This window comes from Prionailurus bengalensis, chromosome B2, assembly GCF_016509475.1.
Source record: "Prionailurus bengalensis isolate Pbe53 chromosome B2, Fcat_Pben_1.1_paternal_pri, whole genome shotgun sequence".
Taxonomy (NCBI): domain Eukaryota; kingdom Metazoa; phylum Chordata; class Mammalia; order Carnivora; family Felidae; genus Prionailurus; species Prionailurus bengalensis.
In genome coordinates, this window is record NC_057349.1 from 1,842,028 (window position 1) to 1,862,405 (window position 20,378).

At 45.0% G+C, this 20,378-nt stretch overlaps 2 non-coding genes and 1 pseudogene across 2 annotated transcripts; 1 reads left to right on the top strand and 2 right to left on the bottom strand.

Annotated features, from left to right (window-relative positions):
* The first annotated feature begins 3,375 nt into the window (after nt 1-3,375).
* Nucleotides 3,376-3,448, top strand: TRNAR-UCG. Its single transcript has one exon. It is a non-coding gene; the product is annotated as a tRNA-Arg (tRNA).
* An 11,527-nt stretch (nt 3,449-14,975) lies between these two features.
* TRNAI-UAU lies at nt 14,976-15,068 on the bottom strand. The gene is given in 2 exon segments: nt 14,976-15,011; nt 15,031-15,068. It is a non-coding gene; the product is annotated as a tRNA-Ile (tRNA).
* A 1,464-nt stretch (nt 15,069-16,532) lies between these two features.
* LOC122489083 lies at nt 16,533-17,029 on the bottom strand (annotated as a pseudogene).
* Nucleotides 17,030-20,378: the final 3,349 nt, after the last annotated feature.

Consider the following 20,378-nt stretch of genomic DNA (forward strand, 5'->3'; position numbering starts at 1 on the left):
GGAGCTTCTGCACTTTCTTATGAGCTGGTTTAGATGTGAGGGAGTGATGGGTCTTGAAAGCGATCAGCAAACTTCAGCAACAGTCAAACTCCTAGCTAGGATACCCAAGAGGAATTTGTGCACAGGTCCACCCACAAAACACCTTTACAAGAGTGTCCTTAATAGCCCTGTTCATGATATCCCCAAACTGGAAACAACCCAAACGTCCATCATGAACAGAACGGACCAATAAATTGTGACATATTCATGCAATTCAACAAAAAAGAACATTGTTAACTGCAACAACAGGAGAAGCCTGGCGTAAAAGAGCGCATCCTGTATAATTCTACTTACATAAGTGATTAAAATGTGCAATACTGAAAAGTGATGTCAGAAGTTAAGAGAGTGGTGACCCTTATGAAGAGAGTGGTTATGAGGTGCATGAGGAGAGCTTTTGGTGAGGTTCTATTTCTTGACATAGCCCAAGGGACAAAATTGAGTTCTGGGTTTCATTTGATGGAAATAGTGGCAATAAATTGGAACAAAAGATCTGGGTGAAGATTCAGAGATATGTTCTCTTTGTAAACATTCAGTGATCTGTATACATGTATGTTGTTGTGGTTTTTTTGGATTAAGTAATTTATTTAGCTCACAATAATATTAAGAATCAGATAATCCGACTTCAGTGTCTATGCTCTTAATTGGTACACTACTCTGATAACATGAATATAAAAAACATGTTACATGTAATTTACCACTTTTTAAAATTTTTTATCAATTTTTTAAATTTACATCCAAGTTTGTTAACATATAGTGCAACAATGATTTCAGGAGTAGATTCCTTAATGCCCCTTACCCATTTAGCCCATCCCCCTCCCACAACCCCTCCAGCAACCCTCAGTTTGTTCTCCATATTTATGAGTCTCTTCTGTTTTGTCTCCCTCCCTGTTTTTATATTATTTTTGTTTCTTTCCCTTATGTTCATCTGTTTTGTCTCTTAAAGTCCTCATATGAGTGAAGTCATATGATTTTTGTCTTTCTCTGGCTGACTAATTTTGCTTAGCATAATACCCTCCAGTTCCATCCACCTCGTTGCAAATGGCAAGATTTTATTCTTTTTGATTGCCAAGTAATACTCCATTGTATATATATACCACATCTTCTTTACCCATTCATCCATCGATGGACCTTTGGACTCTTTCCATACTTTGGCTATGTTGATAGTGCTGCTATAAACATGGGGGTGCATGTGTCCCTTTGAAACAGCACACCTGTATCCCTTGGATAAATCCCTAGTAGTGCAATTGCTGGGTCATAGGGTAGTTCTATTTTTAGTTTTTTGAGGAACCTCCATACTGTTTTCCAGAGTGGCTGCACCAGTTTGCGTTCTCACCAGCAGTGCAAGAGATCCTCTCTCTCCGCATCCTCGCCAACATCTGTTGTTGCCTGAGTTGTTAATGTTAGCCATTCTGACCAGTGTGAGGTGGTATCTCATTGTGGTTTTGATTTGTATTTCCCTGATGATGAGTGACGTTGAGCATTTTTTCATGTGTCGGTTGGCCATCTGGATGTCTTCTTTGGAGAAGTGTATTTTCATGTCTTCTGCCCTTTTCTTCACTGGATTATTTGTTTTTTGGGTGTTGAGTTTGATAAGTTCTGTATAGATTTTGGATACTAACCCTTTCTCTGATATGTCATTGGCAAATATCTCCTCCCATTCTGTCGGTTGCCTTTTCGTTTTACTGATTGTTTCCTTCGCTGTGCAGAAGATTTTATTTTGATGAGGTCCTAATAGTTCATTTTTGCTTTTGTTTCCCTTGCCTCTAGAGACATGTTGAGTAAGAAGTTGCTGCAGCCAGGATCAAAGAGGTTTTTACATGTATGTTTGAACACTTTCCCACATGCTTTTTATACTTCACTTAAAAAAGAAAAGCCACTAATTAAGAAAGAATATTTCCATTTTATCTCTCTCTCTCACTCTGAAATAACCAGTATAATAATACTTGTGATAATCATTCTCTTGCTTTTATATACTACTACACATGTATCCATAAAAAAATAGATTATTTAGTATGTTTAGTTTGTAGTTTCTATACATTAAACCATGCTATATTTGTTTTGGGGTATTTCCTTATTACTGAAATATTATCATGTGACTATCTTGTTTTGTGTGGTATCTAGATTTTTCTTTGTTGCATGCAATTGCTTTTGTAAATTTTTATAGCTATCAGGAAAATGTGTTAAAATTCTTTTGCTAGTTATAATAGTTTATTTTTGTTTGTTTAGTTGATCTTTTACACAAGCACACAATCTGTTAAAAAAAGGGGGGGAGAGACTTTGTTTCTTCCTTTCTAGTCATTACACCTTTTTAATTTACATGCTTTTTCTGTTTGTACTAAGGTGCACATAACTTTTTTCTTTTAATTTCTGGATGTGCTGAATCATAAAAACTTTTTTTAATGCTAGATTGACTTTCAATTTTTGGTATAAGCCCACGCTTGTCACAATTTTTAAGCACTGTTTGATCTAGTTTGCTTTTTTTTTTTCTTTAAGGGATATTTGCCTTTACATTCGTGAATGAGATTCGCCGATGATTTTCCTTTCTCACCTGTCTCAGCCTGGCTTTGACATCAGGATGAGGTCGGTCGTATAAAATGAGATGCAAAGCTTCCCTCTGTGACTATGTAAGTGTTTGTGTCCAGTTGAAATTATTCTCCTTAAAATATTTTGTAGAACCTGCAGATGAAAATATCTGGGTTTGGGGTTTTCTCTGTGGGGAAAAATGGACTATTTATTCAGTTTGTTGAATGATTTGGGGCTATTCCGCTGTGTGGCTCCAAACAGGACGGACGTTTCTCGGTCGTGCACGGTGTCTGGGACCTTCTGGGGCCTCGTACAAAGGTCGGGGGAGGCTCTGGCGTCTCCATCCTGCACGGCTTCCAGGAGAGCAGGGCGAGGAGGCCCTGGATCCCGGCCTACCTGAGGCTGTCCCAGCGCGGTTGGGGCTGAGCTGAGCCGTGGCAGGAGGGGCTCTCTGTCCCACTCCTGGTGATTTTCCTTTACTCCCAGGGCGTCTCCGTTCTGACCTCTCAAGGTGACCTGGGAGCCTGTGGCCCTGACCACAGAGGGACTTTCAGTCCTTTTCTCCCGTCTTTACAGTTGGAAGCAGCTGGCTGAGCTGCACGAGGGAGGTGCGGGGTCCGGGTGAAGGCAGAGGCGAGGAGGGAGTCACAGCTTGTCAGCAGGTGGATTATGCAGCGTTTGTGAATGTCAACCGCGCTGCCTCCGAACCGGGGTTAACCGAGAGGGCGCCATCACTTTAGAGAGCAACGCACGGACAAGCCAGAGTCTAGATTCGCAACACTTGTTGTAGCTTTTGCGACAAGGAGGCTGTGGGACCACGTGGCCTAATGGATAAGGCGTCTGACTTCGGATCAGAAGATTGAGGGTTCGAATCCCTTCGTGGTTGCTGTTCCCTTTTTCACTCTCACATCTCTGTCCGACCCTCCAGTGCGTCTCAGGTGCACAGTTGTGCGGGGAAGCGCGTGAGCGGCCCCCCCCCCCACACCGTGCCGGGCAGGTGCACGGGGGCGTGGAAGCGCAGCGGGGCTCGGAGGCTGAGGAGCTCTGCTCTCTCGACCCTGTAGCACGGGTCCCTGTAGGTCACTTAGGTCCGTGACGACCGTCCTCCCCCTTTCCCTTCCCGGTGGCTGGCGGCCGCGCTCAGTGACTTAAGAGCAGACGCACAGAAAACCTGTTATCTTGCGCGATTTGTCTCTTAAGTCAGTTTAAATGTTGCCTCTTTCGAAAGGAGGACCCCTCACACCTTAGATCCCAGGTGGTGACTCCCGCTGAGTCAGACTGACGCCCCCCTCCCCCCATGGCCACTGGACCACCTGCAGATCTGCGCACCTGGGCTCGGCAGGTGCACCTGTCCCAGTGCCCTGGACCCAGTGCGGTGACCCCCGACCTGCAGGGGAGGGGAGCCCAGCGAACCGGGACCAACAGGGAGCAGCTACCGCGGAAGTGAAAAGAATCTGGGCAAATACACCTGAGTATTTAGATGAAGTGGACGAAATGTTAGAACAGCATGACGTGTCAAGGGAGGTTCGAGAAGGAATATCAAATGTGAATATTCTTAAATGATGAAATATTTTGAATTAGTTGTCAAAAGTCCTACCTAGAAAATCCCGTGTCCCGAGGCTTACCGAGGACTTCTTTAAACTATTCAAAGAAGAAATCAATCTGACCAGACATAGCTCTGCTGAGGCAGAGCAGGGCCTGGGCCCGGGTCCCCTCGACCCTCCCCACACGGTCCCCGTGGGGGGAGAGAACTGCCCGCCTCCAGCACACCCTGCAGGAACGCGGACGCGGGTGTGGCCACAGGCTGGGCGACCCCGGACCAAAGCCGTCTGCACCCGGAGGGGCCCCAGCGCTGACCTCCCCCTTCTTCCCCTCATTGTAACAGTAAATGTCACACCCGGGGTGGAGATCACAGCCAGGGCCCCCTCCTCCACGCTCTCACTCTTCACCCCTCTCCCGCCCACCTGTCCTGGGGTGTCCACTTGAGCCCACCATCCGTCCCACCGCCCCCGGGATGCAGGGCAGCAGCCCCAACTCAGCCGAGCCCGACGCTCCTGGTGGGTCCCGCGGGTCAGCTCCTGCTGCGGGGCGAGCCCAGGGCCCGGGGAGGGGACACTTCCACAGTGTAGGGAAGGAGACCCACAATTACGTTTGCAGAAAGCCATAATGAGATTGTCTTCCAGGTAATGTACATTTTATTTTATTTAGTTAATGTACATCTTAAATGGCTTTATAAGGTATAGTTTGCTTAGAATCAACTGCATATATTTAAACATATGTATGAGTTTGACATAGGTATAGCTCAAGAAGCCATCACTACGATAAAGGTAGTGAACACAGGCCACACCCCCAAAAGTGTCCATCAGTGCCCTTTTGTAACCCCTGTCCCCTCCCACACCCACTGCTTCCTGTCAGTATGTTTGTAGTTTTATGAAACATTATAACTTGTAGTTTATACAAGTTATACATTATAACTTGTAGTTATCCGGAATTTATGTAAATGAAATCCTACAATATGGGCTGTCTTTACTCTTTCACTCACATCATTATTTTGAGACTCATCCATGATGCTTGTATCAATAATTCACTTCTTTTTATTGCTGGATAGTATTCTGTTCTATGGACATACCACATCTGCCTGTTGGTGAATATCTCCAGTTACGAATAAAGCTGCTATGAACAGTTGTATGTAAGCCTTGGTGTGGATATAGTCTTTCAGTTTTCCTGAATAAATACCTAGCAGTGGAGTGGCTGGGCCATATGGTAGGTCCATATTTAACGTTTTAAAAGGAAACTGCCCGACCAAGGCTGGTATTACCTTCATACCTAACCTGATGGGGACATTATGAGAAAGGAAGACCATCAGTCAGTCTCCCTCTTGAACATAGATACAAATTATAATGAAAGTTAAGGAACTGAACACAGTCATGTTTAAAATTGTAAGTGATTTTGGTCTTAAGTTTATACCAAGATTACAAGGTTAGTTTATCATTAAAAATTAAGTCATTCCTGGGAATGCAAACTGGTGCAGCCACTCTGGAAAACAGTATGGAGGTTCCTCAAAAAACTAAAAATAGAACTGCCCTATGACCCAGCAATTGCACTACTAGGGATTTATCCAAGGGATACAGGTGTGCTGTTTCAAAGGGACACATGCACCCCCATGTTTATAGCAGCACTATCAACATAGCCAAAGTATGGAAAGAGTCCAAAGGTCCATCGATGGATGAATGGGTAAAGAAGATGTGGTATATATATACAATGGAGTATTACTCGGCAATCAAAAAGAATGAAATCTTGCCATTTGCAACTAGGTGGATGGAACTGGAGGGTATTATGCTAAGTGAAATTAGTCAGAGAAAGACAAATATCATATGACTTCACTCATTTGAGGAGTTCAAGGGACAAAACAGATGAACATAAGGGAAGGGAAACAAAAATAATATAAAAACAGGGAGGGGGACAAAACAGAAGAGACTCATAAATATGGAGAACAAACTGAGGGCTGCTGGAGGGGTTGTGGGAGGGGGGATGGGCTAAATGCGTAAGGGGCACTAAGGAATCTACTCTTGAAATCATTGTTTCACTATATGCTAACTAATTTGGATGTAAATTTTAAAAATCAATCAATCAATCATTCCAATTTGCACATTAAGCATGAAATAGCCCCCCTCCCCCCAAAAAAGAATGAAATAAACCCTGTGATCACCTCAATAGAGACAAAAAAAAGTACTTGATAAAATTCAGCATTCAGTCATGATCAAAACTCCAAGCAGCCTAGCAATAGAAGGTAACTTCTCTAACCTAGCATCTTTTTTTTTTTAATTTTTTTTCAACGTTTTTATTTATTTTTGGGACAGAGAGAGACAGAGCATGAACGGGGGAGGGGCAGAGAGAGAGGGAGACACAGAATCGGAAACAGGCTCCAGGCTCCGAGCCATCAGCCCAGAGCCCGACGCGGGGCTCGAACTCACGGACCGCGAGATCGTGACCTGGCTGAAGTCGGACGCTTAACCGACTGCGCCACCCAGGCGCCCCTAACCTGGCATCTTTGAGAAAGTATAGTCAACATCACCTTAAATGTGAAATATCGAATGTATGTAGAATAATGACAACATTCTGTTTGAGCTTGGTAACTAATCAAGGATACCAGCTATAGTCATTTCTATTGAAGATTATGGATTTCTGTGTGCCTCATTCATCGCCTTGGGCAGTCATGCCCACACAAGGAATAAAAGGTTAAATGACCGGAAAGGAATAAAGAAAAGTGTCGTTATCCTCAGATGATGTGATGATATATGAAGGTAAGTTGTTAGATTATATAGATCTATTACAATATGCCAGCTCGTAAGATCTAATCGATGTTAATGTACCGGGCCTGAACACACAAAGAGATTGACTGTAAGCGTATGTTACACACGATGATAAAACAGGGGGTTGGAGAATACAACCTTGCTCCCCTCACTTACAATAAGCCCTTTCCTTTTTACTCCACAGCAGCCTGCGAATCCAATAGACAACTTTTATTGATTACAGTTTTCATTGTTTATTTTTTACCAGTTGGTGAAGGCTGCATTTAGGGGCTCTGAGAGAGTGATACAAGGCAAACCGGGGGCAGCTGACATGGCTGAAACCCTCCTGCTCTGTGTGCCTGCTGGACCCAGTCCCCTCTGTCCCCCTGTCTCCTCTGGGCGCTTTCTGGAGCTGAAGTCCAGGTACAGCTGATTCTGGGCCCAGCTGGGGCTGGTGGGTCGGGAGGCTTTGAAGGCTTTTTTTGAAGACAGAAACCATTTCTCTCCCTAGAATTCTGAGCTCTTCTTGGGGCTTCTAATCTGAGAATAATCAGGCAAGGACACCAAATTGGGCCTCAGAAACCCCAGAGCCCTTCAGAACAGTCATGCAGAGATCTCCCTCTGCCATTGCCCACAGACACTCCGGCCTTCAGTCCCACACCACTGCATGATAATAACTCCTGCCTCGTGAGATGAAACATTAATATGTTGTTCCAAAGTACGCCCTGGGTTGTTTTAGACCAGTCTGGGAACACACAGGAGGGGACTTGACTGTCAGGAAAGGGGAAGTTCATGGACTCACAGATCCCCGGAAACAGAAGCCGTGGCCTGTCACAAAGGGGAGAGGGGAAGCACCAGGTCAGTCAAGAGGCAGAGAAGGGGGAGGGGGATGTGGGCTAGAGACTTTACTGTGGTCTCTGTGGGAAGGAGTGTGTGAGACAGGGAGACAGGCTTAAGCACCGGGCAGTTTGGATAAGTTTGGGGGCTGTCCCTGGCCATCTGGTGTCTGGCCCTGGGGTGATGAGGGCAGGATAGTGGGCCAGAGCATAAGGGCTTGATTAAGGCAAACGTTTGGAGCCTGGATTCTGGACTGGTTGGTTTGCACAGAAAAGGCATGGGGTTGTTTCCTACCTCTGGGAATTGATTAGCCCGCAGGGACAAGGACAGTCTTTCTCTAGGGTTGCCGAGGTCCCAAGATGTCAAAGCATCAGGAAATACAGAGAATTAAAAATACGATTAACACACATATATAAAGCACTGAGCATGAGGCATGACATTTGGCCTGTCCACAATAAATTATATTTATCATTTACATTATGTATTTTAAGCTCAGAGGGGATCAAGTGATGTGTATGCCACATCATGTGGTTAATAGCAATGGAAGGAACCCAATTTCTGTATTCCTACTTTAGGGCTCTAACTATGTCATCTGGCCCCTCACCTGTTGTTACTAGTTCCTAACCATCTATGACATTAACCTTTGCTCCCCTTGTAGAAATTATCTCTTGAGTGGTAAGGAAACTCTTTATGGGCCCGATTTCACTGTTCAGATCAAGTAAAGACTCTGCTTTCCCGGATCTCTGAAGCTCTGGTAAGCTTGTGAGTACCTTCAGAGCATGCCTTCTGCATGAGAAGAGCAAATAGTCCAGATCCTACAGAAAACATGGTAGGCTTACTTCAGAACTCCCAGCTGAAAGTATGACCTATCCCTATTGCAACCAGGTTAAGAGTAAAAAAAATTGAGGCTGAAAGAGCTTTGCCTACTCACAGGGCCTTAGTTGCCCTGGGCCAGTAGACTACCACTGGAACACTCAGATCCTAGAGTTCTCAGCCTCTCATGACCCAGGTGTCCATTCTGGCTCACATCCTGGTGAAGACAGAGTCCATGGGGCCAGAAGGTGTTGTGGGAGTCTAGGCTTGGAAGATAGGAAGGGGGGAAGGCAGAGAAGGGGGGAATAAGGAAAGATAGAAGAAGAAGGGGGGTAAGAAGATGAGAGAAAGAAGTGTGCAGGAAGAGAAGAACATCGACATTCACAAGCTGCCTTCCATGTGCCAGCCATCTTCAAATACATCACATTTAATCCTCACTAATCATCAGGGGGTTATTAGTGTGCCCATTAGATCAATATGGGAGTCAACACAGAGAGAAAATAAACAATATGTCTCAGTTGGTTTTCCTAAAAATCCCAAGTGTTCCAAAACCACTACTACTACTACTAATAATAATAATAACATCTAATGATAAAGATTTTTGGAAGACGGGAAGAGAGTAATGCATGAAAGCAGAACACAGAGCTGGAGTATAAGAGAAAGGGAGGGAAGAAAGGCGATGCGGGAGATTCAGGAGCACAGACCTCTGGGATCACGAGGCATTCCGAAGCCAGCGTCATATAATTTCCCTGAGTGGGGCTTCTGGGTGGCTCTGTCTGTTAAGTATCTAACTTTTGATTTCAGCTCAGGTCATGATCCCACAGTCATGGGATTGAGCCCCCAAGTCAGGCTCTGCACTGAATGTGGAGCCTGCTTAAGATTCTCTGTCTCCCTCTCCCTCTCTGCCCCTCCCCCACTCGCATGTGCACACTCTCTCTCTAACATAAAATTTTTAATGCCCCTCAGGTAGGGGTGATCTCATGTAGACCTCAGCCTCTTCAAGGAAGAAACCATTTATTAACTAAACCAAGATTGGTGTATTTTAAATTCCACACACCCCTCCTGTTATTTGGGATAAAAATGAACAATTCAATAGTCTCTGCCGTGAGAAGCTTGATGTCAAGGATGTCAACAAGCAGAAGTCCTGCCTTTGCAGCTCTGATCCTGCCGTGATGGCCCCACAGACTGGCTGTGGTGTGTGTGTGGACATGCTTTGTAAAAAGCTTACAGCAGAAAGGAACCGGGGAGAGATAAACCCACCGTAGCAGGAAAGTGGTACAATATTACCTTGGACTGAAGAAAACAATGCCATTTAACACCCATTTGCTTCGGTCTTCTCCAACAAGGAAAAAATCGTATTATTTTTTAAAATATTAACTCATTTTATCATCACACAATCTTTTTTTTTAATTTCTTTAGTAATCTTTATGCCCAATGTGGGGTTCAAACAACCCCCAGATCCGGAGTCACATGTTGTACAAAGTGAGCCAGCTGCGAGCCCCAGAAAAATTATATAGTGGGAAAAGAAAAGGATTGAAGAGGAATATGAGGCTAAATTGTGAACGAATGCTAGGGAACCTTTTTTTTACCTACTTGTAGTTTTTAAGGCTATACACCCACTGAAATAGTATCTCAGGATATTAAAAACACCATTAATCCGCTGTAATTCTGTAAGTATTATCTACAAGAAGTCCTAGAGGTATTAAAATATCCTGAATTTATAAAGAGGCTAAATGAAACTTTGAAGTCTAAAAGGCAACCTTAATGTAGAGATTCTGTGGCTTTGTACACTTATTTTTTTTTAGCAGGACACGCTGTGAAGGCCTGTGGAGTGTGGTAATCACTGAGGAAAGGCTTAGGTTTACAAAGGACGACCCATAAGACAAACGTAAGTCAAGCCCAAGTAGAATCCTAGCTCTGGGGTCTAGGCTCTCTGTGGACGTTTCTTGCTACATTTGAACTGATTTGGTGGAACATATAATAAGTGTCCTGATTACATTTGCTTGTGATTTCTAACTATCAGTTGATCAGTTATGATCACTGATCAACTTGACATCCCCAATTGCTATCGACCAGAGGGTGCATTAAACTTGGGAGAAATCAATTGCCCAGAACAATATTGGAGATTAACAGCACCTCATAAAAACAAGGTTCACGCGTTTTAGTTGACCATAAGCTACACTTTTTTTAAGCTACACTTATTTTTTAAGTAATGCTAAAAATAAAAGCAACTTTGACAAATAATGCATTTCTAGAGTACTTAAGGAATTCCCACAAATAATAAACAAACCAGAAAAACCCAGGAAAAAAATGGGGAAAACTATTGAGTAGTCACTTCCCCGCAAAGAAAGATGTCTGAAAGATCAGGAAACATATGAAAAGGTGACAAACTTCAAGTCAGCAGAAAAGTGGAAATTAAAACTTCAATAAGATACTACTGAATGGAAGACATTTAAAAAGAGTGAAAATATTAAGTGTTTGCAAGTATACAGAACAACTATGACTCTCCTATAATCGTGGACTGTGTCCCCCAAATTCTTATGCTGAAGCCCTAACCCCCAATATGATGGTATTAGAAGGTGGTGCCCTTGGGATGTTGTTGAGATTATATCATGAAGGTGGAGCTGTCCCATGATGGGATGGGAGCCTTTATAAAAAGAGGAAGAAACACCAGAGTTTCCTCGCCGCCGTGTGGGGACGTACCAAGAAGACAGACACCTGCCAGCTAAGAAGACAGCCCTGCCCACGCTGACATCCTGATCATGAACATCCCAGCCTCCAGAACTGTGAGGAATAAACATCTTAGTCAAGTTGATTAAGACACCTACCTTGTTAGGGTATGTTAACACATGTAATAGAGGCATAGTCCTATAATCAGAGGGCCGGTACTAGAGTTCTTTCTCTTGCACTGTTCTTCCTAAAATGTTATACTTAAAACCAGAGAATTCTAAGGTACTGGAGGCAAATAAATGTACGAAAATCAATTGTATCCGTATATACAAGTAATAGGCAATTGTAAAAAGAAATAAGATGCATTGATTGTCATAGGACAAATTGCATAAAATGTGTCATATTTAATAATAAATCCAATAAAATAAATAGTATTTAATCTAATGAACCTAAGGGAAATGATGTCTATGAGGTCCATTAGACCTCTATGGAAAAAAGCTATGAAAATTTAGTGAGAGAGTTTAAGACCCAAATAAATAGAGATACATACCAAGTCTATGGAATGAAATAGCCAGTACTATAGAGATGTCACATCTCTCAAATTGATCCATAGATTCAAAGCAATTCCAAAATCCTAACTAATTTATATTTAGAAATTGATGAACTCAGTTCTAAAATGTATGTAGAAGTGTAAATGGGCAATCAACTAAGATACGAGGGAGATAAGGAACAAAATGAGAGGATTTATCCATCTGATATTAAGACTCATTCAAAGTTTCAACAGTAATTAAAAGAAGCATGGCATTGGCCGGGATCAGTAAATAGAGAAATCAAACATAACAACTTGTGCTCATGTGGACACCGGATAGAGAAAGTGGATACTCTACAGATGGGGGGTGGAATGAATTTTAGATAAATAATTCTAGAAAAAATGAACACACGTGGATTGACCTGTACTTCATCATATAGAAAAAACAAAAACCTGTTTAAGACTTACACGTAAAAAACAAATATATACAGATTTTATAAAATTATAAAAAAGAATATATTTGTAAACTTGGGGTAGAGAAGAATTTCATAAACATGCACATGACAACAATGAGGAAAAAGATTGGCAAATTTGTCAACATTAATTTTTTTCAAGTTTATTTATTTATTTTTAAAGAGAGAGAGAGTTGGGGCGCCTGGGTGGCTCAGTTAGTTAAGCGTCCCACTTCAGCTAAGGTCATGATCTCATGGTCTGTGGGTTCCGAGCCCCACATCAGGCTCTGTGCTGACAGCTCAGAGCCTGGAGCCTGCTTCAGATTCTGTCTCCCTCTCTCTCTGCCCCTCACTCACACTCTGTCTCTCTCCTTCTCTCAAAAAATAAATAAGCATTTAAAAAAGAGTGAGGGGCGTCTGGGTGGCTCAGTCAGTTGGGTGTCCAACTTCGGCTCGGGTCATGATCTCAAGGTTTGTGAGTTCAAGCCCTGCATTGGGCTCTGTGCTGACAGTGCAGAGCCTGCTTGGAATTCTCTCCCTCCATCCCTCTCCCACTCATTCTTGCTTTCCCTCTCTCTCAAAGATAAAATAAACATTTTAAAAAAGCTAGCATGAAGGTTAAAAGACACAAGTAGTAAAAAAAAATTTTTAACTACAATAATTATTTAAAAAAAAAAAAAAGAAAGAGTGTGAAGAAAGGGGGGAGGGGCAGAGAGACAAGAGAGAATCCCAGGCAGGCTCTGCACTGTTAGCTCAGAACCGGATGCGGGGCTCCATCCCACGAACTGAACCATGAGATTATGACCTGAGCTGATATCAAGAGTCAGGTGCTTAACCGACTGAGCCACCCCGGTGCCCCAGATCTTTGTTCTTAATCCAGTATGACAATCTCTGCCATCTGATTGGGTTGTTTAATCCATTCACAATTAGTGTTATTTTTGATATGGTGGTATTTATATCTGCCCTTTTACTTTTGTTTTCTCTGTGTTGTTCTTGGCAAATACATTACATTTCTCTATGTGATAGAGGTCCAACAATACATTATATATATATATATATATATATATATATATATATATATGAGTTCTCGGTATCTCTGAACTACTTCAATATGCAAATTTGTTTCAATGTGGACATCAGCCCCTTGTCTCCTTATCATGGCTGATAAAGCAAACCAGTACACTTATGAGATGGACAGGCAACACTGGCAAGAATACGGCTAGTCTGTTTGCAAAAGCAGGCAAGGAATGTGGACATTGCCTACTCATTCATGCATCTCCTCACTCTTGAGGTTCAGAAATTCTGACTTTCAACTCTGAGTTCGGTGCAAGGACCCAAGGAGACAGCTTACTCATGGAATAAATGTAAATAGCCCGGGGTCCCCAACGATTTTGGAGTCTCTCACCTGTGGCAAGAGCAGAGAGGACCCGATGCTTAGGACAATGAGAAGATCCCCCAAAGTAATAATCTAATTTATCTTAGGTTCTTATTCTGTGTTAAATGCTTTTATCAGTCATGTACATCTTTGTAACAAACCTCACCCAAATTTATTGGCTTAAAACAATAATTGTTTTTGTTTTTGTTTTTTTGCAACTCTGCAGGCCCACAATCTGGACTTTGCTTGTGGCCATTGCCGTGCCTTCAGTCATCGGACAGCGTGACTAGGACCAGATGGTCCAAAATGTTCCCACCCACATGTCTGGGGAGTCCACTGGACTGGCTGGGATCCAGCGCCCCTCTCTCCATGTGACCGTGCACCCTCTAGGAGGTGAGCTGGAATTTCTTCACAAGGTGGGCCTCAGGGTCCCAAGAGTGGCAAAACCTGTTGAGGCCTCATCTTGGGGCCCCTGCAGAATCATTTCCACGGCATTGTACTGGTCAGTGTCAATCACAAGATCAGCTCACAACCAGGAGGGAGGGAAACAGACCCCACCTCTTGATGGAAGTAGCTGCAAAATCACATTGCGAAGGGACATGCCTGGAGATGGGAGGAATTTGTGGCCGTTTTTAATGGATAATTTATTATGTCCTTTTAACACTGAAAACAACTCTGTGAACAACCTCTATGCTACGTCCGTTGTCCGTGTTGGTAAGTGAACTATCTGCTATCCCTTCGTTGCCCAGCGTCCGTCTAAGCTGCTGTGAGCCTGGTTGTGAACCTACACGTGCAGGGCGGGCCGCTCAGTGTGGGCCGCCGCTGTGGACACTCCAAACCGTCGCGGCGCCCGGAGAACTGACGCATGTGCACGGGGACCGTCACACACACCCCGGGAAGCTGGGGACTCTGTGTCCAGGATGCCTCCGGTAACGTTTCAGACCCAGACGGTGAGGTGGGGCCGCACGCGGGTTTCCCGCGCAGCTCGGAGGCGGTGATGGGTCCGTTGGTTTTCTGGGGCTGAGCACCTGCGTCGTCGGCGCCAGCCGCAGGCCCCGCGGGCCCGCGTGGCGAGCGTCCCACCCAAGCCCAGAGCCGCGGAGAAACTAAGGTAAGGGAACGGGTGCAAAGACAGATTTTCCACGGAAATACTTATTAAAAAAACAACCTGATTTCCTGCAGTTAACAAATCAGACATAGGAGTACTTTTCAGTGGTTTTATAATTTCTGTGCGCACGTGGAGCCTGGGCCTGAGTCTCTGGCGACTGTGAGCAGGTGTCCTGGCGACCGCCGGGAGGAGGTGGCTGCAAAAACGCGGGCGGTGGACCTGCAAGGGGCTCCCGGGGGATGAGGTCACAGCGGCTCGACAGCAACCCCCCCCCCCCAAGCGTCTCCCCACCGCTCCCCTGAATTCGCAGAGGCGGCCGCAGCTGGCGCGGTAAAAGTGCTCCAGGTGAGGCTCGAACTCACAACCTCGGCATCGCCCACCGGCCACTGTCTTATAAGTACCGCGCGCTAACCGATTGCGCCACTGGAGCGGTGCGGGAGTGGGGCCGCGGAGGTGGTGTTAATATATGCTTCCGGCCGAAGGCGGCGCCCGCTGCGGAAGCGGGTCGTGCGAGCGAGGCTTCCAGCCGCGGGCGGAAGCCCGGTCCCGGATCCCCGGGGCCGCCGTCGCCGCGGAAGCTGGAGGCTGAGGGTCGCGGTTCCCCGCTCTCGTCCCCGCGGCTTCCCTACACCCAAGCTGGGATTGGAAAGCACTTGAACGACAGGTCACATCGGTCCAAACGGCCACGTGCGACGCAGACTCCGTACCCTCGGAGGAGCCCCCCCCCCCCCGCTCCGCCCCCAGGAGCGAATTCCACCTGCGTTTCCAGCTGGGGGTTCCCGCGGGCCTTCCTCCCGCGCCCGGACACCTGCCCTCCCGACCCCTCGCCCCTGTGCTCTAACCCCACGATGTTAAGACACTTTCCTACCCCGAAACCTTCGGAGAGCTAATATTTCCTTCAGGAAAAACACTGTTTTGCAAATACACAGCTGCAACCCGGGCTAAGGAGATGCAGGAAACAATGTGATAATTCCGCGAGAATTTTTCTAAGGTCTCACACGCAAACCCATTGTTTCCATGTGTTGTAGCTCATTTCAGACTTTGTTCTCTGAAGGTTTTCCTTGGAGTATTTTTGGAGTGGGCAAGGCTGTAACTACACACACACACACACACACACACACACACACTCATACGTACCCACATATGCATTTATGTATTTTTTAATTGGAAAAATTATTTCTGCACTTCTAATACATAGTATTGTGCAGGAAACAGTCTCGCATACATATCTGCAGTAACTGTCACATACTCTGTTTAGAGGCAAAGCACCATGGGTAAAGCTGACCATCCGTCCAGAGCTCTCTACTTATGGGATCTCGCTTTCCAATTTACATTAATTTTTAAAAGTCAGAAGTGTTATCTCCAAAAAACGTGAAAAGAACTGTAAAAAAGTAATCACTTTATTCAATATTACAGTTGTAGAAATGAGTGTATTTTCTTTAAGAAATGAAAAACAGGAGAACCTCGCTGGCTCAGGTCACGATCTCAGGGTTTGTAAGTTCGAGCCCCAACATCAGCTCTGTGCTGACAGCTCAGAGTCTGGAGCCTGCTTCAGATTCTGTGTCTCCCTCTCTCTGCTCCTCCCCTGCTCCCACTCTGTCTCTCTCTCAAAAATAAATAAATGTTAAAAAAAATTAGAAGTGAAAAACTAAAAAGGGGATGCCACTTAACCCGGTTGGGACATCAGTATGGTCCAGCAGGAAGAAGTACTGTGATGAGTTTGGTCTCTCTGACACCAAGAGGACATTCCAGCTCAGGCTTGAACATGCTCCGGTATTCTCAGTGGACGAAGGGTTCACTTCACTGCTGCTTTCCACTCTTTTCCACATTTCACACCAGAAGGTTGGAACAGCCTTTAAAAACTTTGTTAACAGGAGCCAATCCAATGTCCACTGATTTCTTCTCAAAAGGCATTTTAACTCATCAGATAGCCCAGCAGTTTCTTTCTCATGAACACTCTAGCCATGACAAAACTCAACAGGACACAGATGAATCCAATGAGTTAGAAGAAGACATCTACTGAGTGTGGGAATGTTTGGTGCATTTGATCCATCCAGGATTGTGAAACCTGAGTCCGTCATTGTAAACAGGAATCTGGATGCGAGTCCTTCCACAACATATTGTCCATTAACACCGTAGGCCAGGAAAGCTACTGGTCTGTGACACCCATGTTCATCTGTCATACAGCCAACACTTGGAGGTTCAGCAATAACACCATAAATTATTCTTCCAGTGATGAGGAAGTAAGAACCACCAGAGCGTACACAGTCATGGCCAACAGCATGTGCACCCAGGGTGCCGTCTTCAGCTTCAGCGGTGCAGCGGTGGGGGGGGGGGGGGGGGGAATGCAGATTTGAGCTCTAAGAACAGGACTCAGTACAAAGTCTCCATGTTGGTGGTGGCAGGAGCGACTCCTGACCTGCTGTATTATTTTGTTTTTATTTAGCACTATAACATAAACTATTTCCCATGATGGGCAAGCTAAAAGAAGCACTTATATAGTCCTTGCTATTGGGTTGGACCTGTTACTCCACGTTATTACACATTTGCACAATGTTCAGTCCATCCACTGATATACCACAGTTTAATCAATGCTGCCGGATGTCTTTCCCTGTTTTCTGATGAAGAGAATATTTGGTGCTGAGGTACATTTTACAGTGTAAGGACCAGCGCTCCAGAACAGAGACTGTCTTTCCTTCTGATCCCTTGTCTTCTCTTCCTGGGAATAGCCCAGCCTGAGCTAAAGAGCTAGCTCGGGACTTGGTCCTGGGGAAGGGCCAAACGTCTGACCAACCCATTGACCCCCTCTTGTCTCTGACCCCAAAACCATAAACATTGTCTTCTGAGTAGGAATGTGGCCTTCCTAGCTGAAAAGTCAGTCTCTGCCCCTTCCCAAAGGATCGATGTCCTTAACTCTAAACAAATGTAGATGTTCTCTGAGCCAGGTTTGGGGATAAGATGATAGTGTTGGGATGTACAGAAAGTGTAATGACTCAAGGGTAAGATTTTATTATGGTGTTCAGATGATTTTTTTAAACTAATGATTCCAAAAAAGGTCATACTCAATCTCATTTTCCACATATTTCTTTAAAGAGTCACAGGGTGGGGGCGCCTGGGTGGCGCAGTCGGTTGGGCGTCCGACTTCAGCCAGGTCACGACCTCGCGGTCCGTGAGTTCGAGCCCCGCGTCGGGCTCTGGGCTGATGGCTCAGAGACTGGAGCCTGTTTCCGATTCTGTGTCTCCCTCTCTCTCTGCCCCTCCCCCGTTCATGCTCTGTCTCTCTCTGTCCCAAAAATAAATAAACATTGAAAAAAAATTTAAAAAAAAAAGAGTCACAGGGTGTAAATTAATGTTTTCTAACAAAGATACCACATCAGGTGCAATGGTTTCAATTAGGGCTATTCTTCGGCGTAGATCGTGGTAGGTAGTCCACTGTCATTTTCCAGACTCTTTCTTTACTCTTTGTAGGGAAGAAACTGGTGCATTAAGTGGAGACACTATAGGGATCCCAATTGTGCATCCATTTTGGCCCATCTGTCACGGTCCCTGGGAGGATGGTTTCCATTCACCTGAATGGCTTCATTTACTGGCCCAGCTGGGAACTGGGGAGTCAGCCTCAGGCCTTCCTCTCGGCTTCTACTGTGATAGTTCCTCAGACCACATGCCAAGAAGTCAATGTAGTGGTTACGCCAACTCCCACAAATACCATTCTAACTGTACATTTGGGGACAGGAGAAATTTCCGCCCCATGGATCCATGGCCTTAGTGGATGAACCAGCCCTGGGCCAGGACTCCATTTGCTGCCTGGACCCTGTAGCCTCCATTCTAACCAGGGGCCATGATGACACAGTGGGCCCTCTGGTATCAATGTCAAGTTGGACCTTATTTAAAACAGTCCTTGAAATGTAAGGGTGTTTCTCTTTCTTGAGTTTATGGCTGCTGAGTGAATGGTCACAAGTCCCTTTAGGGAAGGAATGGGGAAATTATATTCTCTATATTTGTGGTGCTGTTGCAGGGTCCCACTGCCTCAGGACTTGGCTTTTCCTCTGGTTCAAGATCAGAGCTGAGCAAGGTATGCTGATTTTGTTTTTAGTTGGGGCTGCTGCCCTCAGTCTACTGGTTATGTATTCCAGGTTCTTCTGATTATGCAGACAATGATACCTTGTTGGCTGTTCATCTCCCTTGCTTCTAGGGATGCCGTGTTCTATTAATCATCTCCGACACTCTACAGAGTTGCCTGCCCCCACTCCCACCACCCCCCACACAGATTCTGATGTATGAGTGCCGCCATCTCTGGCCCGAATCATTTCAGGATCCTATAATCCGCATCGTTAACAGCGAGGACACTTCTGTAGCAGAATCTCTCATCAACCACACTCACCACACACTTCTCCGTGATCCTGCACATTCTTTTTCATGTTTTCAAACTCCTGCAATACTTTGTCTTCAGTGACTTTCCAGCATTACTTTTCGGAGCTTTTGATCCCTCCTTTCTGTCATTAGACACAATAGTCCTGGCATTTCTCCCACATTTGATGAGGGCCATTTCTTTGTCCAAACAGGGGAATCCTAACGGTGTGTTGTTTCTTGCCAATGTGTAAAACCTCTGCACTCGGTGAAAATGCTCCAATATCCATGAACTCTCTTTCAGCTAACTTTGTGTTTCATGCCCCTTGATCAGGAACCCTTGGAATCTAATTCTTTTTGGGCGGATATTGAATGGGTGTTTGGCAGAGCACCAGCCTCTGCATTATCACCAAGCAAGAAGGACGTGCTCACCCTTAATAAGGAGGGCTGGGGGTCTTGGAAAGTCTGGGGATTTAGATGTTCTAATGCATCCAACCAGATGTATCCATCCAATGCCTCAAGGTTCTATTCTTTTCCAATCCAGGCCATGTGACTTGAGCATAGGAGATAATCTGGGTTTGAGGGTTTAACCTTCTTTGGAGTCCTACTATTCCTACGATTAAGTCTTGAACCTGAACCCTTGCCTTTTGTGCTCTTGAGTTGCAGGATATGAGAAGTTCTTTATCTCCTCTTGGGGAGGCACTCTGGTTTTCACAGTTAGCCCTTATCTGGTGAGAGGTCACCCTCAGTCTTTAAGCATCTCCCTCCAAAGCATCAGTTTCTTCTCAGAACAACCTTAAAATTGCCTTAAAATTATATCACCTCAAAAGTACCACTCTCTCACATTTCTCAAGTGCCTGATCCATCACATTCACCAGCACATGGAGCTACCAGCATGACCGCCTTGTGCATGTTTGGTGAGAGTTGTAAAAACTGCACCTGCTGGTCTGTATTCTGGCTGTTTGTGCTCCCCCCACCCCCCACACTGCCAGCCAGATAGCAGACAGTTCAGCTTCAAAACTCTCATCTATCATCTATCTATCTATCTATCTATACATATATACACCTATATATGTATATATATGGGGCACCTAGGTGACTCAGTCTGTGGAGCATCCAACTTCGGCTCGGGTCATGATCTCATGGTTTGCGAGTTTGAGCCCTGCATCGGGCTCAGAGCCTGGAGCCTGCTTCGGATTCTGTGTCTCCCTCTCTCTGCACCTCCGCTGCTCCCACTCTGTCTTGCTCTGTCTCAAAAGCAAGTAAAGATTAGAAAAAAATTTATTAACTCTCATTTTAGCATCTTATTTCTCAGATCCCCTTTGGTTACCTGTAGGGACTCAAAGATGGAGATCTGCATTCAGAGTTTAGTGGAACACTACTTCAGGGTCAA